Below are 20525 nucleotides of genomic sequence, written 5' to 3'. Positions count from 1 at the left end.
CGCTCCTGAGAGACACAGCCAGAATACAGCAAATACAGAGGCGAATGCCAGCAGCAAACCACTGAACTGAGAATAGGACCCCCGTTGAAGGAATCAGAGAAAGAACTGGAAGAGCTTGAAGGGGCTCGAGACCCCATATGTACAACAATGCCAAGCAACCAGAGCTTCCAGGGACTAAGCCACTACCTAAAGACTGTACATGGACTGACCCTGGACTCTGACCTCATAGGTAGCAATAAATATCCTAGTAAGAGCACCAGTGGAAGGGGAAGCCCTAGGTCCTGCTAAGACTGAACCCTCAATGAACTAAATTGTTGGGGGGAGGGCGGCATGGTGGGGAGGATGCAGAGGGGAACGCCCATAAAGAAGGGGAGGGGGAGGGGGATGTTTGCCCGGAAACCGGGAAAGGGAATAACACTCGAAATGTATATAAGAAATACTCAAGTTAATAAAAAAAAACATCATTAAAAATAGGTTTTGAAAAAATTAATTTACGTGTGTGTGTGTGTGTGTGTTTGTCTCTGTGTGGTTATGGGCACACGGTAACTGCAGTGCCCCCAGAGGCCAGAAAACTTCAAATCCCCTGGACCTGAAGTTGCAGACAGTTCTGGGCCACCAAACTTGGATGCTGGGAACTGTCCAGCTGCATAAGGACATTTTCAATAAGACATATTATACATGTTGACCTTATTCACCCTTACATCCATGAATTCTCTCCTTTTTCTCCCTAACTCAGTTCTTTTAGTATTATGTTCTCCAAGACAGTTTTTGGGTACATAGGGAATAAGTGTGGATCTGGAAGAGTTCAGAGAGGAGGGGTGAATGTAATCAAAACACATTGTATGGAATTCTACACAGATGGTTAATAAATACTTTAATAAAGTACCGAACATCCTTAGTCATCAGGAAATTGTAAACCAAACTACTTTGAGATTTCTTCTTGCTCCTGTCAGAATTGCTATAATCAAAAAAACAAATGGCTACAAGTGCTGGTAAGGCTGTGGGGAAAGGATCACTCTTATTCACTATTAAAAGTGTAAAATGGTATGGTCACCATGAAGTCTTCATAGATACTGCTCAAAGAATAAAAAATAAAACTGTCATACGACTCAGCTTTACTATTCTAGGCATGGCACAGAAATGACTCTATTCCTTTGGGGGGTGAGCTGTTGAGACAGGGAGCAATGGAACATATTGGACATGAAACAGAGAAGGGAATACTGGAGGTAGAAAACTCTGAGTAGCTGAAGGGGTTCACAACCCCATAAGAACAACAATGCTATCCAACCAGAGCTCCCACGGACTAAACCACTACCCAAAGACTATACATGGACAGACCCATGGCTCCAACTGCATATGTAGCAGAGAATGGCTTTGCTGGGCACCAATGAAAAGAGAAACCCTTGGTCATGCCAAGGTTGAACCCCCAGTGTAGGGGAATGTTGAGGGGAGTAAAGGGAGTGCTTGGGGAGGGGAATACCCTTATAGATGGGGAGGGGGAGGGGTTAGGGGGCTTATGGACAGGAAACCAGGAAAGGAAATAACATTTGAAATGCAAATAAGAAATACCGAATTTTTAAAAAGGAAAAAAAAAAAGAAAACTCTGAGTTGTGTTGGGGTGGGAGAAGAGGAGCAGGGGAAGGGAGAGGTAACCCAAACTCAGGATACATGAATAGTCCATATTGAGGCCTATTATTTTATGAATTTATTTTTAATGTCATCTAATAAAAAGAGAGCGTCAACAGAGTCACCCTCTATGAATAAATAATGCTTCTCACCAGAAGCCTAATTAAATGAAAATCCCAGGGCCAGGTGTGAGAGACCTCCTTAAGAGTTGTTAAATTTATTTTAATATTGATTGATTGATTGATTGACAGATGGATTGTTTCTGGGAGGGTTTCAGAGTGGCACACTGCATGTGTGGAGGTCAGAGGACAACATACTGAGGTTGGTTCTCTCTCAAGTAAGTTTGGTGACTGTATGCAACTCAGCAGGCTTGGCAGCAAGCTCCTTCCTTCTGAGTTACCTCACCATCTGTATCTTTTGATTGGGAAATACAGACCTTTGGTATTCAGAGTTATTACTGGAATGGGTATATTATTTAGTGTCATTTGGTTAATTTTGTGTGTTTATTAATATTTTCATACCGATTATCTGTTAAACCACTGCTAGAGCACATAGAGCACAGTTCACTCCTTCCTGTAGTCTGATTTAACCTGTAGTCTCTTTAATCCGAAGGATTCTGTCAAGTATCTCCCATAGAGCTGACTTTAGTCTTAAGTTCCTTTAGCCTGCTTTTACCATGGGAAGCTTTTTCTTCCTTCTTCCATTATGATAGATAGTTTTATTCATTTGCTGATATTAGTCTGAATAGTCAGTTGTTTCTGCTGAGAAACCTATCTGGTGCTATTCCGATGAGCCTGCCTTTATATATGATGTGGTGTTTCTCTCTTGCAGCATCCAGTATATTTTCTTTGTTTTGTTTATTTAGTATTTTAACTGTAATGTGAGAAGGGTGCTTTCTTTTCTTTTTGGTGTTCTAAATACCTATTGTATCTGCATCATCTTTCTCTAGATTTTGGATTTTTTATTCAATAGTTTGACTGAAAACTGTTTTTGACTTTAGCAAGGAATTCTTTTATGCCCATGTTTCACATGTTTGCTCTTTTCATAGTAGTCTACAGTATTGTCTGTTCATACTTTATTAATTTATCTTTGCCATTGTGTGAATGTTCTAATACATATACTTTGTCTTCAAGCCCTGCTTTTCTGTTTTCTTGTTTTATCCTATTCTTTAGCTTTCCACATTGCTTTCTATTTGACTTACAGAATTTTTCATTTACAATATTTCAATTTAGTTGTTTTTCATTAATTTATTTATTTAGTCACTTTTCATACCCCTCATTGCCCCCTCCTTCCAGTCCTCCCCATGGAATCCCTCCCCTAACCTCCTCTCCTTCTCCTCTGAGAGGCGGGAGGCCCCCTCTGAGTATCCCACACCATGACACATCAAGTCTCTTCAGTACTAGGCACATCCTCTCCCACTGAGACCAGACAAGGCAGCCCAGTTAGGGGAACAGGATCCACAAGCTGGCAACAGCTTTAGGGACAACCCCCACTCCAGTTGTTGGTAGGCCACATGAAGAACAAACTGCACTTTTGCTACATATGTGTGGGAAGACTAGGTCCCTATGTGCTATTTGGTTGGTAGTTCAGTCTTTGAAAGCTGTCAAGGGCCTAGGTTAGTTGACTCTGTTGGTCTTCCAGTTCATATCCCCTCCAGAGCCCTCAACTCCCCTAGTTCCATCCAATGTTTGTCTCTGCATCTGTTTTAGTCAGCTGATGGGTGGAGTCTCTTAAAAGACAGTTATGCCAGGCTCCCGTTTGCAAGTATTACAGGGTAACATTAATAGTGTTTTGCCCATGTGATAGGCCTCAAGTTTGGCTGCTTATTGCCTGACAATTCCCTCAGTCTCTGCTCCATTTTTATCCCTGCATTTATTGTAGACAGGACAGATTGTGGGTTGAAAGTTCTGCAAGTGAGTTGGTGTCCTTATCCATCCAGTGGGAGTCCTGACTGGCTATAGGAGGAGGCCATTTCAGGTTCCATATGGCCGCTGCTATATGTCTTAGCTAAAGTCACCCCCATAGACTCCTAAAAGCTTCTGTAAGGCAAAGAACACTGTCAATAGGACAAAACAGCAGCCTACATATCGGGAAAAGATCTTTCTCAATCCTACATCTGACAGAGAGCTAATATCCAAAATATTTAAGGAACTAAGAAGTTAGACACCAACAAATCAAATAACCCAATTAAAATGGGGTACAGAGATGAACAGAGAATTATCAACAGAGGAATCTCAAACAACTGACAAGCCCTTAAAGAAATGATCAACCTCCTTAGTCAGCAGAGAAATGAAAATCGAAAAAACTCTGAGATTCCACCTCACACCAGTCAGAATGCCCAAGATCAAAATCTCAGGTGACAGCAGATGCTGGTGAGGATGTGGAAAAAGAGGAACACTCCTCCGTTGTTGGTGGGATTGCAAACGTGTATAACCACTCTGGAAATCAGTTTGGTAGTTCCTCAGAAAATTGGACATATATCTGAGGACCCAGCTATACCAATCCCAGACATATACCCAAAAGGTGCTCCACCACACCACTAGGACACATGCTCCACTATGTTCATAGTGGCTTTATTCATAATAGTCCCAAACTAGAAGCAACTCAGATGTTCCTCAAACAAAGAATGGATACAGAAAATGTGGTACATTTACACAATGGAATACTACTCAGCTATTGAAAAACGAGGACATGAAGTTTGCAGGCAAATGGATGGAACTAGAAAATACCATCCTGAGGGAGGTAACCCAGACCCAACAGGATATGCATGGATGTCCTCACGTATACGTGGATATTAGCCATGCTACCCTCCAGGAAGGCCAAAGTAAAGATGCCCGAATCTCAGTTTTGTTTCATAATTGAGTATTTCTATTTTTCCCTGAATCCCATTTTATATCCTAAATTGACTTCCATTTTTCACTAAGTTTGTATTTTTGGAATTTATTCTGGAATTTTTTCATGTTGTTTGTGATTTCTTTAATGTACTTTTTAATTAATTAATTAATTTATTTATTTATTTTTACACTCCAGATTTTATTCCCTTCCCGGTCCACCCCCACCCCCAACAATTCTACATCCCATCCTTCCCCAACCCCCGTGTCTCCAAAGGATGTCTCCACCCCACCAGACCACTAAACTCCCTGGGGCCTCCAGTCTCTTGAGGGTTAGGTGCATCTTCTCTGATTGAACCCAGACCCAGGAGTCCTCTGCTGTACATGTGTTGGGGGCCTCATCTCAGCTGGTGTATGCTGCCTGGGTGGAGATCCAGTGTCTGAGAGATCTCAGGGGTCCAGGTTAACTGAGACTGCTGGTCCTCCTACAGGGTTGCTCTCCTCCTCAGCTTCCTCCAGCTTTTCCCTAATTCAACCACAGGGGTCAGCAGCTTCTGTCCATTGGTTGTGTGCACATATCTGCATCTGACTCTTTCAGCTGCGTGTTGGGTCTTTTGGGCAGTCATAACTTTTAATCATTCCTTTGACTTCTCACCTGAGATTGCATCCAATTCAGTCATTTCTGTGTGATGAGTAATTATTGATGGAGCCATGTTCCCTTAGCTTTTCATGTTCCTTGTGTTCTTTGCATTAGGGCTTGAACATCTCAGTTGATGGCATTCTTGGATTTTATTTTATAAATCATTTTTCTTCTTTTTTCATTTATCTTTTATTAACTGTTTTTCAAAACAGATTCATAGAAGTATATAGTTTATTAGGATTACTCTCTCGTCTCCCCCTATTATCTCCTTCCCACTCTTGAAAACTAACCCCTTTCCTTCAAAATTCTTTCCTGCATTCATGCCATTCTGTTGTTTTGTGATCAGATTATTTCTAACCACGTGACATAGTTCTGAAACTATCCACTGGAGCCTGGGGTGAACACCAGTAGATAAACAACTGAACACAATTACTGCTCCCTTCAAGAATCCATCCACATTCCTCGGTTCATCCAGGAGGTGATTAACTGCTGACTGCTTCAGTCTCATACAGTACCAAAGCTGGAAAACACAGCTGTGATGAGATCATGATTGCAGTCCTGTGTCACACCCTGAAGACAGCATGTTGCAGACCTATTTTCTGGCTCTTCCTTCTTCCCCCTCCCTCTTCTCTGAAGTCCCATGAGCCACAGAGAGGATAGTAGGAATAACTTCTTCAGGACTGAACGCTCAACTGTAAATTGTTCTTGGTATCTGAGCAGCTACATGTCTGCATTCATCACCATTGGCTGCAAAGAGAAGACCCTCCAGTTAAGGCTGAGAGCAGTGTTTGTTTGTAAATGTAAGCATACCGGAAGTGTGAAACCATGTCAATTTAGCTAAACAATGGTATCCAGCCCTATTCTCCAACCCCAGGGCATATGATTTTCCCAACTGTGATTTTTTTTTAACTTTATACTTATTCTTTTACATTCTGCTCACCGAACTCTTCCCAGTCATCCCCTCCCACAATTCTGCCCTAATCCACCTCTATTTCTCCAGCATTGGCAGGACCAAAGGCTTCTCTTCCCATTGGTGCCCAACAAGGCCATCCTCTGCTACCTATGTACCTGGAGCCATGGGTAGTCTTTGGATAGTGGTTTAGTCCCTGGGAGCTCTGCTTGGTTGGTATTGTTGTTCTTATGGGGTTGCAAGCCCCCTCAGCTCCTTCTATATTTTCTCTAACTCCTCCAATGGGGACCCCATTGTCAGTTCAATGGTTGGCTGCAAGAGTCTGCCTCTGTATTTGTCATGCTCTGGCAGAGCCTCTCAGAAGACAGCTATATCAGGCTCCTCTCAGCATGCACTTCTTGGCTTCATCAATATTGTCTACTTTTGGTGGCTGTATGTATATGGGCTGGATCCCCAGGTGGAGCAGGCTCTGAATGGCCATTCTTTCAGTGTCTGCTCCAAACTTTGTCTCCATATCTCCTCCTATGAATATTTTTGTTCCCCATTTTAAGAAGAACTGAAGCACCCACACTTTAGTTGTCCTTCTTCTTGAGATTCATGTGGTCTGTGAAATACATCTTGGGTAATTTGAGCTTTTGGGCTAATATCCACTTATCAGTAAGTGGGTTACCTCACTCAGGATGATATTTTCTAGTTACATCCATTTGCCTATGAATTTCATAAAGTCATTGTTTTTGATAGCTGAGTAGTACTCCATTGTGTAGTGCAGAATTCATAGAAGACCTCATACCAATACTGTCCAAACTATTCCACAAAATAGAAACAGACAGAGCACTACCCAATTCCTTCTACGAAGCCACAATTATGCTTATACCTAAACCACACAAAGACCCAATAAAGAAAGAGAACTTCAGACCAATTTCCCTTATGAATATCAATGCAAAAATACTCAATTCTTCCAAACTGAATCCAAGAACACATCAAAACAATCATCCATCATGATCAAGTAGGCTTCATCCCAGGGATGCAGGGATGGTTCAATATATGGAAATCTATCAACATAATCCATTATGTAAACAAACTCAAAGATAAAAAGTACATGATCATCTCATAGATGCTGAGAAAGCATTTGACAAAATTCAACACCCCTTCATGATAAAAGTCTTGGAAAGATCAGGAATTCAAGGCCCATACCTAAACACAGTAAAAGCCATATACAGCAAACCAGTAGCCAACATCAAACTAAATGGAGAGAAACTTGCTGCAGCCTTTTGTTAATGATAAGGTACAATGTAGTCTCTTCTGTCACTGCTTTTCAGCTGAAATTAAGACATCATTTTCAGATCCAGGAAGGCTGGAATGCCAGTCAAAGGCCATGAGGGGGCAAGGCATATCTGGTTTGCTGTCTCGGTCCTGTTGGACCACCTAGAACTAGCAATGGGAAGATAGATGTGTAGCAGTGAGGACTACTGTTCCAAAGCAGCATCTCAAACATGTAGGAGATTGCATCAGAAGCATCTGGTTCTCTAGCAAGTGTCAGGGATTGCTGTTCTTGAAGGACCACGGGAGGCTGGTATGTTAAGAGAAGTTTGCACTCTAAGTTGGTTAGAAATCTGCTAGTACAAATGTAGACTAAGGACAGAATGTAAAGATTAACAAGCTTAGGGGAAAGTCTTTATCTTGGGCATACATTTGAAATGTCCAAGCCTGGTCTAGATTGTTGGGACCAGGAAAAAGTCCCAAGACCAGGAGGAGGAAAGAACTTGCCCTTGCGAGTGAGTATTCAGTAGGTAGGGAAACTTAAGCTGTGGACTGACACCAGGAGTACTTATCTGAAATCTGTTTGACCTGTGACAGAAGAATATAAGTTGGGATTCCCTAAAGCTTAAATGGATTTTTTTAAGTTTATAAAAAAGAAATAAAGGTTTTAGATATATTAGCATTGCCATTGTTTGTAATCTGTCCTGAAAGCCTTACTGTAGAAAAATGAGTTAACAAGTGCCTGTAAACATCTAGAATAGACTCACACTGTTATGTCATAACAAAAGCCTGGGGATCCAAAAAATTACTCTTTCCTCTATCCAGGGAGGGGGGTGGGTGCATATAGATTGGACAGAGATGTTTTCAGCATGCTGAGAAGCACCTTTAAGTCTATATTTAGAAAATAACCAAAGGAATTTAAAATTTTGAGCTTGTGACTATGATAATAATAGCAGTGCTTTACCAAGGCTAGATTAACAGCCTATCAGAGCTCCACTAATTAGTGTTAAAACCCTGAACTTCTGAAGTCTTAAAATAACAATAGCATGGTGAGAGGGAAAGAAATATGAAACATTTTTATATTCCTTAAGTTGTTTTTTCAGTCATTTACAACTTGAATTTCCATACATGAAATCACATCCTCAGACCCTCATAACTTACTTAAGTTTTCCTATTATTAGACCTTTATAACTTGCAATTATATGCCTTAAATTACTTCCTTAGACCCTCGTGACTTGTTTAAGCTTTTATATCCCCAGAACTTTATAACTTGTATCCTAAACCATTTTCTAGCCCTCATAATTTTTATAAACTTCAAATGATTTTTATTCAACTATTTACCATAGGACATGAGTACTTGGTTACTGAGATAAGTCATTGAAAATAAAGTTTTTAAAGCAAAGGAATAGTAAAAGTCACATTGAAACCTTTTAATGTGAATCCTGAAAGCAAAATAAACTATATATGTCTGCCTTTTAAAACAGGATACCTAGTAGCTCTAGAGAAAAGCAAGGCCTGATTTTATATAGGAAGTGGATGATCAGGCAGCTGCAACTGGAGGGCAGGGTGTAGGGCTGGGTGCTTGCTGCTGTTAAATGGATGCTGTTAAACTGATACAGCTATGCTTAGCCATCAACATAATCAGAAGCCTGAGAAAAAGAAATTAAAGCTTGAAGTATAATCCAAATGGCATCTGTATCAATAAAATAAGAGAGACTAACCTGCTGCATAGATGGTTAACCTAGCTTCCTCTGTGGTGATCTCTATGAGGCAGAGGTCTGGATGATACCAGTCTTTGGCTGTCATACAGGACAGTATTAACTCTTTGACTGCCATATCAGGCAGCATCAGCCTTTGGTTGCCAGACCCAGAAAGTCTGAGAGCCTTTCCTGTGGATGAGGAACTTGAGAGACTGGACTACCCTGGCAAGGCAAATATGGAGAGTCAATTCCCCAGTGTCCTGCTTGTCATGGTTTGGGGCGGGGCCCGGCAGTGGGCAAAGCATGGGGCAGTTCTTTTGCCTAGTAGTTACCATTACTGTACTACAGGTGAGTTGTCTGTGTCCCACCATTATCTTCGGAGGAGACCTTAGGCCTCTCCTAGTATCTAGCAGCTTTGTTTACCACAGGAAGCTTTTCTAGTGAATGTTTTTAAATTTCATATTCAAAAGATCTCTGGGGAGTTTGAGGGTCATTATTTAATTTATTAAGTGTATTTTATTTTAAATACTCTCTATTTAGTTTTAGTTACTTGCTTTAGACTTGGCCTTGAAAGTTTATATAGACGACTATAGAAAGGAAGGAATAAATTGGTCTCTCCCTCCAAGTTTGCTTCTGGAAATGAATTACATTAATACTTAGCATCACTATAAGCATACTTTTGGGCACACTAAAGACTATGACTGACTGAGCATTAACTTGCATCTTTTAGTCCTCTTTAACAGTTTACAACGAGTTACTAGCTTTTACAGGGTTAGAATTTTACAGGTTTACCCTGGTTAAGTTTCAGCCTTAAAAATCACAATATTTTAATGAAATCAAAATAAAACTTTAAATAATATATGCACCCCACAGAGGTACTGATAATCTTAAAAATGCATAAACAGTCCACAGAGAGATGGGAAATTTATCTTCTGATTTTTTTTATATAATGACCATTACAGACTATTACAATCTTTATGACTCAGTTTATTTAAATATCTAAAGTTCAACAAAGGGTTGGGTATTTAGCTCAGTGGTAGAGCTCCTGCCTACCAAGCGTAAGGCCCTGGGTTCAGTCCTCTGCTTCAGAAAAAGAAAATAAAGGCATATGCTATCACCACTCAGCTTTGTTTTGTTTATAAATAGTTCAACAAAGTTAGCAAAGACAGGGGATATAATATATGTCTAAGTCAGTTACTGTTAATCTGAGTAGACTTTAAGAATTTATAAACCTTATTTATCTGATCCATTTTATTTATTAAATACACGTTGTACTTTAATCTAAGGTTTCCACTTCTTAGGACAAAAATCATCACATAAAAATCCATCTTAATCTAAAATATGTTGGACATCTGTTGCCTCCTTAATCTAAAGAGGAGTGAACAAGAGTTGATTTGAAGTTACATATAACCATACAAATTGAGATTACCTAGGGATAGATTTTTAACTGCTACCCCTATTGTTTACAAGTTTTAAGCTACCATTTTTGCTTGGAATTATACAGGTCCATCCCCCAGTCCTGGTCTGGGAGATGATCTTATTGATCTTGAAGGAAAGAAAGTTGATATTTCAGCAAGAGCTTTAAATATCCATGACCTTGAAAGGGGGAACATTTTTGTAAATATGAACCAAAAAAACAGGGAAAAGTCATGATTTAAAAAATTAAGTAACATGATACATAATAGTAAAAAAATAAATCTAACATTTGTTGTAAGAAGTTTTTCCTAAGCGATGTGTCAGACAATATCTAAAATACAATATCTAGAAACCCAGCATACATACATGCATACATTCATATATACATACCATATATACAACATGTATGCATATGTATGTATATATGACAGCTTTCCCATTTCTGTATAGGTGGATATAGGTGGATATAGGTGGATACCCTCCTTATTCTTAGTTCTTAGCCTGTACACCATATTTTTCCAGAAAACATTGAGGCTTTATGCAATTTAGGGCCCAATTGCATACAACAGGCTGGGCAGAGTGGCTGGATATTCAAGAGAAAGTACAATGATCTTGTCTATCTCTTACCTTTTTTGAAGGAATATTAACTTTTAACAAGCATAACTGATTATTTTAAGCAGGCATATTAATAGCTATTATTGAGAAATTTTAGATGTCAGGTTTTATTTTTATAACCAGTTTTGTGTCTCTGCAGATAGAAGCAGACAACCTGAAAAGCTTAATAAGTTTTTTTCTTATAAAGTCATCAAGTTGCAGAATAACATAAGTATCTATAACCTGGAGAACATTAAACAGAAACTATAAAAATCAGGTATCTATGGGAACTCAGAAAATGTTGGCATTAGGTTGTTTTTTTACACATTTTTAACCACATTTATAAAGCTTAAAGTAGAGAAAGTTTATATAATAGTCTTACAAATCTTGAGGTGGGTTTATATTTTAGCAAGTGTCTTAGGGAGTTAAATAAAAGAAAGAAAAGTATGAGATAAGCAGCAGTAATTCTTATTGGGACTAATCTACATACATATAAGAGTCGGGAGGCCTGTCTGACTTTGGAGAAACCTTTAAAAACTGCTTGGGTCAGGAGAGGGGGACATAACTCAACTCCAAAGCCAGCTCTTCAGTGAAGTAGAACAACATAAAACAAAATGATGCTTCAATATTACCCATGCTGAAAAGACATCTGAATCCCTGCAAAACTAATTCCAGTGATCAGAGGAAGAGACCAAAGCAAGCAGAGAACAAAGAAGGCTTGGAGATAAGAAATTCTTAGTGCAGACCAGCTGTAGCAGCTCAGTGAGCAGCAGGCTGTGGATAGGGGGCTTATGTTGTCCAGAAGGGCTGCACACTCAGATTGGGATGGGCATTTGCATTGCCCTAGCCCAGTGGTACAGGGCTTGGTGCCAGACAGAGCTTCATGGTCAGAGACAGGAATCAGCTGGGAGATAGAAGCAGGAAAACAACATCCTTCAGAAGCAGAGCGTAGGACAAGATTCACAAATAAGAAGGTTTAGAGAAGTATCTTTTGTAGCTGCAAGACTTAAATATCGGGTTTCAGCAAGCCAACGACAGGAACAGAGACAAGCCCTAGGGAGGAGCTGGCATGAAAGCAGCCAGGGGCAGTTTGCCTCTTAGAAATCCTGAAAATATTGTGCTATGCAGCTTTGGGGCAATTTCAGCTATGCTCAGTCCAACTTCCATTTTTTGCAACAAAATTGAAAACACAAATCCAACAGACAAAGATAACAATGTAAAAAGACAATAAAACAATGCAATCAAGAAAGACCAGACAAACTTGACATGTGATGACTGCCTTCATTCATACACTAAGACCAGTAGAGCAATAGAATGTCTCCTCCGCCCCAATTACTAGATCAATGGCTGTATCCAATCTCCCCTTAGTCTCTCCAAGTGTCCAGACCCTAAAGCAAAACAGAATTGACTCCTTACTTGTCTGAGTTTCAGAAGCATGTTGGCCAGCAATCCTTAGTCGTTTTTTTTTTTTTTTTGCTTTCAATTTAAAAATTTGGGGAGGTAAAAGTCTGGGCTCCCTAGAGCCTGTCAAGACAATCTTGGACATGATCCCTCTTGGAGTTTATCCCTGACTACTGAACATTAATTTGTAGCAGATGTGATCTTGGGGTCACTAGAGTCTATCAAGTCCACCTTGAATTGCTCATACATGGAGCCCACCCCAGAACCCTGGTCCATACTCTGAGGTCTCTCGAGGATCTTGTTGGGGCTTCCAGATATTATGGCGTTTGTGATCCTTGGGAAAAGGCCACAGACTTACTCCTCATAGTAATTAGTTAAATTTATTAAAACTGCTAGCAGGGTAACAATCTCTGGCCCAACAATAAATTTGAGATTGCCAGGCTAAGGGTGGGGGTGAGAGAAGGATTTATAAAGCTGAAAACCACAAGAAGCCCTTGAGTATCTGCCCAAGAAAACCAAATCTTTCTGATCTGAGTCCTGATCTGCCAAGATTAGGTAGTCACGATGTCTTCAAAATAGTTGTTGACTATCTGCATAAGCATGATACAGAAGCAAAAAAGCAGTTATTCTCATATTATAACAAGTAGATGATTACGGCTGTAAATTTATGGAAGGGGATCATTGAGTTGGGGATACTGGTAACTTATCTTCCAGGGAGGAGAATCAAAGACTAAATGGCTAGTGCGTACCAAGATGGAGGCCATGGTTACATGGGGTTTCTCAAGCTATCACATTACTGCTTACTGTGTCTATGACTAGAAAGAAAAAAACGTAGGGTAAGATGAATGAGTGGTATTGGGTTGATAAATAAAATGTAGGAGAGGAAAAGTAATTAGAAGGGTGGGCTAATGGGGGCAAGATATGGAGATATACATCGGACTAAGAGCAGCATGAAAAGAGAGAGGCAAAGGAACCCAATAAGATAATGAGAATAGTTCCAGTTCTCGGGAGGCACAGACATAGAACTTTCACAAATCAAGCCAACCCATATTCTTTGGGAAAGCCTATAAAAAGGAAGAGAAACAGACTAGAGAAAAATAAAGAGAAGAAAGGGGAGATGGGGACAGAGAGAACAAGTGAGAGAGAGGAGATAACAACAGAGTAGTGCTGTGCTGTCTGGACATGTTGACATTGGGGATAGAACAAAGGAAGAACAACTGTGAAGGGATAAGTGTTCAATGTGATTTATAGACTGAGTAGAATCTTCCCAGACACCCACATGCCTGTCAAGCCTCTTTTGCCAAGTTGGGCTATAGATACTGGCCTTGTCAATGAATATCCTCCATGGGTTGAGTTAAGTGTGTTGAAGTGTGTGACTCTGTGAAGTCCTTCAGAAGTCTGGTTGTTAATGCTGAACTTGCCCCTGGGTGAGCCTTCTCTTAAGTAGATTGGAAACTGTATTCATATTTCCTGTAGACTCTGGCACCTGCCTAGTTCCTGCCTTGATGCATACTGTACAGTTATGATGCAGTCTCCTTGTATTCTTCTGGCCATATTTCATGAGTGCGGAGTTCACCAAGGGGCTACCAAACCATGAACTCTGCATTTTTCAATGGCATCCTGTGGCTGCTACCTCTGTTGCTTCTATGTGAAAATCTTGCCAACTTCTCTCCCACTTCTTTCTATTTGAAATGTCTGTAATGGAGAGTACAGTCCATTTTCTAAGCTCTCTGTCTTAAGGATGGCTTTGGCAACTCCTTCTTACTGAGAAGAGAAAACTCCCTGGACTGCACCAATCCGTCCAAAGAGGACTCTGTAAGTTCAATATGCTATCACTGTGGTCACAGACTCACCTGCTAAAGTAACCTTTAACACATTAAATAACACCTTGATGCCAGTAACCTTCTCTAAGAAAGCTTAGGTCCATTTCTGATTATGTGTACCAGATACCACATTTGCTCAATTGGTCTTTGGCTTTTTGTTTAAAGATCCTCATTGTTCTGGGGATCAGCAGTAGTTATACACTATGAAACCCAGAGCAAGACATACTGAAAGTTTCTAGAATAGACCTTTATTCCCAGGTTCCATATTCCCAACGTTATCCTCGCTCATGCCTCATCTAAACTTCTGATATTGTCCCAAGTGACTGACACACCACAGTCACCCCTTCCCCAGTTCATCATCAAGGTTTCATCATCTCCAGAGCACCACCTGTCTAGTATGTAAATATAAACTCGATAACATTCCACTATTCCAAATATCATTCATTCATTTAATAAATTTATTTAATGAATACATTTGTAGTGTATGCTAAGCCAGGCAATCTTCTGGGCTTTGGAGAAAATTATTACTTGTTCAACTTCTAACATAAACTTTAAAAAACTAAGTCTTAAGTAAACAGACAAGGATCACCAAAGTCTAACTCTCCATCTATTTTTTAGCACAGAAGAGGTCTCTCCCATATGTGTTCCAGCTACAGCAGACTCTGAAACTCTAGTTTCCATCTTCAATATACCTACAGCAACTATTTATAGATAAGTTCACCTAGTTTCCTAGCATTTCTCTGTATAGATTCATTACTAACTCCCACACACTATTCTACGGCCTTTACATAATTAACACATTTAACTATAACAAATTTTTATTATATCTCCATTTTACATATGATGGAATTGAAGCTGAGAGAAATAATGTTTCTAAATATTTAGGTGGTGGAGCTTGATTTATACCCAAGAAGCTTAGCTTTAAAACTTTCAAGCTCAAGTGTCTAGCTTAAAGCCATGGTCTCCTACATTCAAATCATGCTCACTATTTACCTCTCCCTAAAGTCTCCCATAGAAGCCATAAATTAGAATGTACTCCTCTATCTTATCCTCTGACTGAATAATCTCTACTTACCATACCCATCCTCCCTCTGTCTTTTTCTTTATTTTGATCTCATGAAGAATATCGCAATTAAATGTACTGAATGTATCTGAAACAGAGTTGAGCTCCTCTATCCTCTTAGTTGTTTAAAATGGAAATGCTTTCTCTTTAAGATGGACAGGGAAACAAACTCCCCGGCCACCCCTTGATAACCTATCTCTATTGCTGTCTCTGAAAGCCAGGCTCTTTTGTTTATTTGTACTGAGTCCTCTATTATATCATTTTGATACCTTCCTCTATGGCACAAACATCTAGATTCTTCTTAGTGCTTTTACATGTCTCTGTGTAAAACAAGACAGTTTCAAACTGTGCATTTACATGTACGGCAACTTCCAGTCATGTAAAATATTCCATTTCATGTACTAAGCATTGGTAAAATATTTCTGTAAAGTGCTCAAAGAGAAAATACCACAAATTTGTAGGCCATTTAGTCTCTATCATAGCTATCTAACTCTTGTCATAAAACAAAAGCATCTGGAGGCAATAAGTAAATTAACATGTATGGCTGTGCCTCTTGAAATTTTATAAAATTGGCAATGAGGTAGGATTTAGTTTCTTGGCTGTAATTTTTCTGGTCTACTATTAATAGGCATATTCTTCATTCAGCAAAACTATCTATTTCCTCCTAGATTCCTGGTATATGCCTGGGTCTTAACCATATCTCCTCTCTCCTCACACCTATAAACTAACCCAAGTGGAACGAAAATCTGAAATCCATCAGTCCTGCTTAGTTTCTATCTCTGAAATACATAACCATAGAGTTCCATATAAAGAAAAACTAAGAAAGAGTTACCAAAAGCGTTATACAATCTACTTGTAATGACACAGGAAGACTTCTACTAGGAAGATAATTGCTTCCAATTGACTGTAAAGGAGTCAGTAGCAAGATAGCATTTAACCTTAGGCAAACAGGATTAAAAGTAACAATAATTACAGCCGCAGGTAAAGACAGAAAAGAGAAACAATTGAGTAGAAATGGTCAAGCCAGAGAAATATACTAGGAGATGTTTCTTTTGACTTACCTGCTTTCAAAGAGCCATAATTTCTTTTTTAAAATCTTTATTAATTTGAGTATTTCTTATTTACATTTCGATTGTTATTCCCCTTCGGCCAACATCCCCCTAGCCCCTCCCCCGAGCCATGATTTCTTAAGAGGTTACACAACAGAACATTCATGAGCTTGGGCCATGGAGTTTGCTGCCTAAGGTTCGAATGCTGGCCCAGATAGTTACTTTCTGTGTGAATGTAAGCAAATCAATGTCTTAGTTTTTGTATTTTTGTATCTCTGAGAGTTTTTTAACATTACACAAACTACACACAAAGCACATTAAAATGGAGCCTAGCATATGGTATGCCGTCCGTATGTACCAATTATTATTATTATTATGGGAATATGGCACATAACCAGTATTAGCAGAATTTTCAGGTGGTTACAGCTCTGAAGACTGACATGGCTAGTTCTGTCATTCAGTCTCAGGGCCTGCATTGCAGAACTTCCATTCTGATACAAGATAGAATTTACTAACAAAAGCCCTACTGTGCTACATTTTTATGTGATCTACAACACAGGCCAGAAGGGTCAGTCCTTTCAAATAAAAATCTTACCAGTGAAGTATTTTCTCTATCAATCAAATCAGTGTGTAATTCCTGCAAGTTTGATAATAATGTCTAAAAATGTCCAGGCTACACTAAACACTGCCAGTCCTTAGTCTTTTGGCTCACTTCTAGTTGCTTGCTATCTTTCAAGCTTTTTATAATATAAATTAAAATATTATAAAAAGTTACTTATTATTTTAAAATTATGTATATATGTGGGTGGGGAGGTGTATATATGTGGATACCCTCTGGGTCCAGAAAGAACATTGGATCTCGGGGTTGGGGATTTAGCTCAGTGGTAGAGCGCTTGCCTAGGAAGCGCAAGGCCCTGGGTTCGGTCCCCAGCTCCGGAAAAAAAAAGAACCAAAAAAAAAAAAAAGAACATTGGATCTCCAAGAGCAAGGGTTACAGGTGGTTGTGAGCCATCTGATATGGGTACTGGGAACTGAACTCAGGTCCTCTTGAAGAGCATTATGAGCTCTTAATCATTAAGCCATCTCTTCAACCCCTATTTTTGTCTTTTTAAGAAGATTATACAAATAAAATAATCCAACATTGTGAGACTGGCTTAAAAGAAATGCAGCATAATGCCTTTGAGAATTGTTCAATTATTTATATCTATACTTCATTCCTACTGATCATTAAATAGTATTCTATAGTATGTATGCATTAGTATGCATTATATTTGTTTAGCCACTAATTTTTGAAGGGTTTCTACATTCTTGTTACTTTTTAGTTAGTATGAAAAAAATCACAGTGAACTTTCATATACAATTTAATGCTGGGCATACATTTTCATTTATCTGATATGAATGTCCGAAAATTCAATTTCTGTGTCCTTTGGTGTCTTAATCCATTTTCTGCTACTATAAAAGAAAAACAACACTGATAACTTAGAGTGAACAGAAATTTACTTGGCTCATAATTCTAGGGACTGAGACATTAAAAAGCATAGCACTCAATTTCATAAAGATCTTTGTACTTCCTAACGTGTTTCCTAACATGTTGGAATAGTAGAAATCATGTAAAAAAACATGCAAAAATCAGGCTGTGCGTATCCCCCACTCCCTTTTTAGAAACTAACTCCCTCAATAACTAAACTAGTCCTGTGATGATGGCATTAATCCATAGACGACAACAGAGCCTCTTGGCCCAATCAGCTCTTAAAGGTCATACCTTTCAACACTGTTAGAATGACAATTAAATTTCAAAATGAATTTTTGAGACAGGTTCAAAGCACAGCATACAGTAATTGCATGTTTAGTTTTTAAAGAAACTTCCAAACTGTCAGAAAGAAGGCGGCTACAAGCCGTCAAAGGCCAGCCAAAAAACAATAATAATGTAGGTTCATTCCAAAAGGAAAATTAATAAGGGTGCCAGAAAGAACTTGACAAGAACAGATAAGAATGTATCAAAACAAAAGCCTTATAGCTTTTCTTTCTTACAGCCCAGGAAACACAATAGTAGTTTCACTGCCTTCTAAGGAGTGACTATCAAAACATGAAGTCTTACTATGGAAGAGAGGGTGATCTGCCCATTTTTAGCATTGGAGGTGGTCAGAAAGATTGTAACATTGGGTTTGCCTCTTTGGGATGGAGGAGATGTAAAGAAAACTGCATAGCAGGTTCTTAAAAGCAAAGCCTTTCCACATCTACTAGAATAGTTCATTTTACTGACCTCAGTCCTAGTACTGGTGGAGCTCCTCAGGAGCATGGATGGAAAAACATGACACAGTGATGGCAAGTTCTGTCATTCACAATAAGTCTGTGATAAGCATTTGAGCCATCTCCAATAATAAAGGGAAAATGGTGTGTAAGTGGATAAAGTGCCAGAGCCGAGAATCAATCACATCCCACAGAGAAGCATGGGCACTAACGGACAACGGCGGATATACCTAACATATAAAGAACTCCTAAGAACTGAGCAAAGCAAACCAAACCAGTAGAAGAGTTGGGGAATGATATGAATAAATAATCCACAAAAGCCTATCCTTGAGCATGAAAAGATGTTGAAGCACACTCAGAATTTTGAAAATGCAGTTAAAAAATGCACAGAGACACTATTTCTCAGCTATCAGACTGGCAAAAAGAAAGCAAAACAAACGATGACAACACATTCAGATGCTCCGTGGAAATAGGCACTCTCATACACTGATGGTTGCAAGGCAAACTGCCACAGCTTTTCTGGCAGGAAATTGAAAAAAAAAACCTAATAAACTCAGATACTCTTACTTCTTAAAAAGAAACAGTTTTATAGGGATTTGATTCAAATGCCATACAATTTTTCCATTTCAATGTTATTTTGTAAATTCAGAGTAGCTTACCCATCACTACAATCAATTTCAGACCATTTTTACCGTCCCTATCCTAGTAACTCCATGCATATTAGTGATCCCTCTCATTCCTCCTTATACTTCTGCCTAGTCTTAGCCTTTGACAACTAGTAACATCTATTTTCATTCTCTCAGTAGCAGAGAGACATGTGATTGAACACTCAAAGAAAGCATAAAAAGGATGTGGGGACTGTACAGGTTGTGAAATTGAGGAGCCAAGCTATATTTAACTAAACTCCCAATGGAAGAGAAGCTCTAATTGACATTTAAGTTAAAAGTAAATCACACTCTTGATTTTAGGCCAATTACATCAACTACTGCCTCTCCATCAACCTTGAAGAATTTGATTTTAAGAGCTCGAAATAATAGTCCTTAGGCTGTTTGTTAAGCAATGTGATTGCACAGAAAGTCTCAAAAAATTAATCAGAAATATATAGAGAATTCCTCAAAATAACCAAGGAAGTTGAGAATTCTGGAGCTGCTGCTGGCTGCTGACAGTTTTATCAGCATCCTTTCCTGAGGCCCATGCCATACACTGTCCTGAGCAGGTAAGATACAGAACTGAAAACTCTCTAGTATTGGCCTGCCCAAATCCAACCTCTTACTCCAGCCAGCTCCTCCTCTGTCCCTGATTCTCTTTTTGTGCCATTACAATAAAATTATCCTTTCAAATAAAATTAGAACTTCACTATTTACACAATGAGTTGGGAACTACATTATTATGTGAGAGCACAGAAAACCGTGACATATCCCCCTCATGTCTAATCTTGGTATCCATCCACATATACACAACTCAGAAGGGTATTATATATCGAAATATCTCTCGGGGTTGGGGATTTAGCTCAGTGTTAGAGCGCTTGCCTAGGAAGCGCAAGGCCCTGGGTTCGGTCCCCAGCTCCGAAAAAAAGAACCAAAAAAAAAAAAGAAAGAAAGAAAGAAATATCTCTCACTTTTGATTTGATTCTATAAAATGCTTTATCCTAGAGTTATTGAGCAATTATATTATAATTTCAAAAAATAAAAAAATACCTTTAAAAATAGCCAATGTGTGAATATCAGCTACCTTTCTAACATGCACTCTGTCTCTAATTCTCCCAAAAAGGCTGGTCATTATTAAAGGCAACTATTCAATGTGATAAAAAGAAACTAATTTTCAAGGCATGGATACATTGCCTTAAAGGGTTCCTAACTCTCATAAGTCTAACAACCACGGTACAGTAAGATATCAGAAATTCTCAGTATATGCCAAGTGAGATAGATTTCTTTTTAAAATACTGTGATGCTTCTTTTGAAC

At 39.0% G+C, this 20525-nt stretch overlaps 1 long non-coding RNA gene across 3 annotated transcripts in view; it reads right to left on the bottom strand.

Annotated features, from left to right (window-relative positions):
- The window catches only part of LOC102555916 (uncharacterized), a 101476-nt gene that overhangs the window by 44254 nt on the left and 36697 nt on the right, over nucleotides 1-20525 (bottom strand). The window contains exon 4 of one of the 3 annotated variants that reach the window (XR_015647008.1): nucleotides 4190-5844. The exons of 1 other annotated variant lie outside the window; for it this stretch is intronic. This is a non-coding gene — a long non-coding RNA (uncharacterized LOC102555916). Of the gene's footprint in view, nucleotides 1-4189; nucleotides 5845-20525 lie in introns of those variants that run through there. One more of the 3 variants, XR_015647013.1, reaches the window with a different exon arrangement.

The sequence above is a fragment of the Rattus norvegicus genome, chromosome X (assembly GCF_021556685.1).
Source record: "Rattus norvegicus strain SHRSP/BbbUtx chromosome X, alternate assembly SHRSP_T2T, whole genome shotgun sequence".
Taxonomy (NCBI): Eukaryota; Metazoa; Chordata; class Mammalia; order Rodentia; family Muridae; genus Rattus; species Rattus norvegicus.
This window is presented reverse-complemented; position numbering and strand designations above follow the sequence as displayed.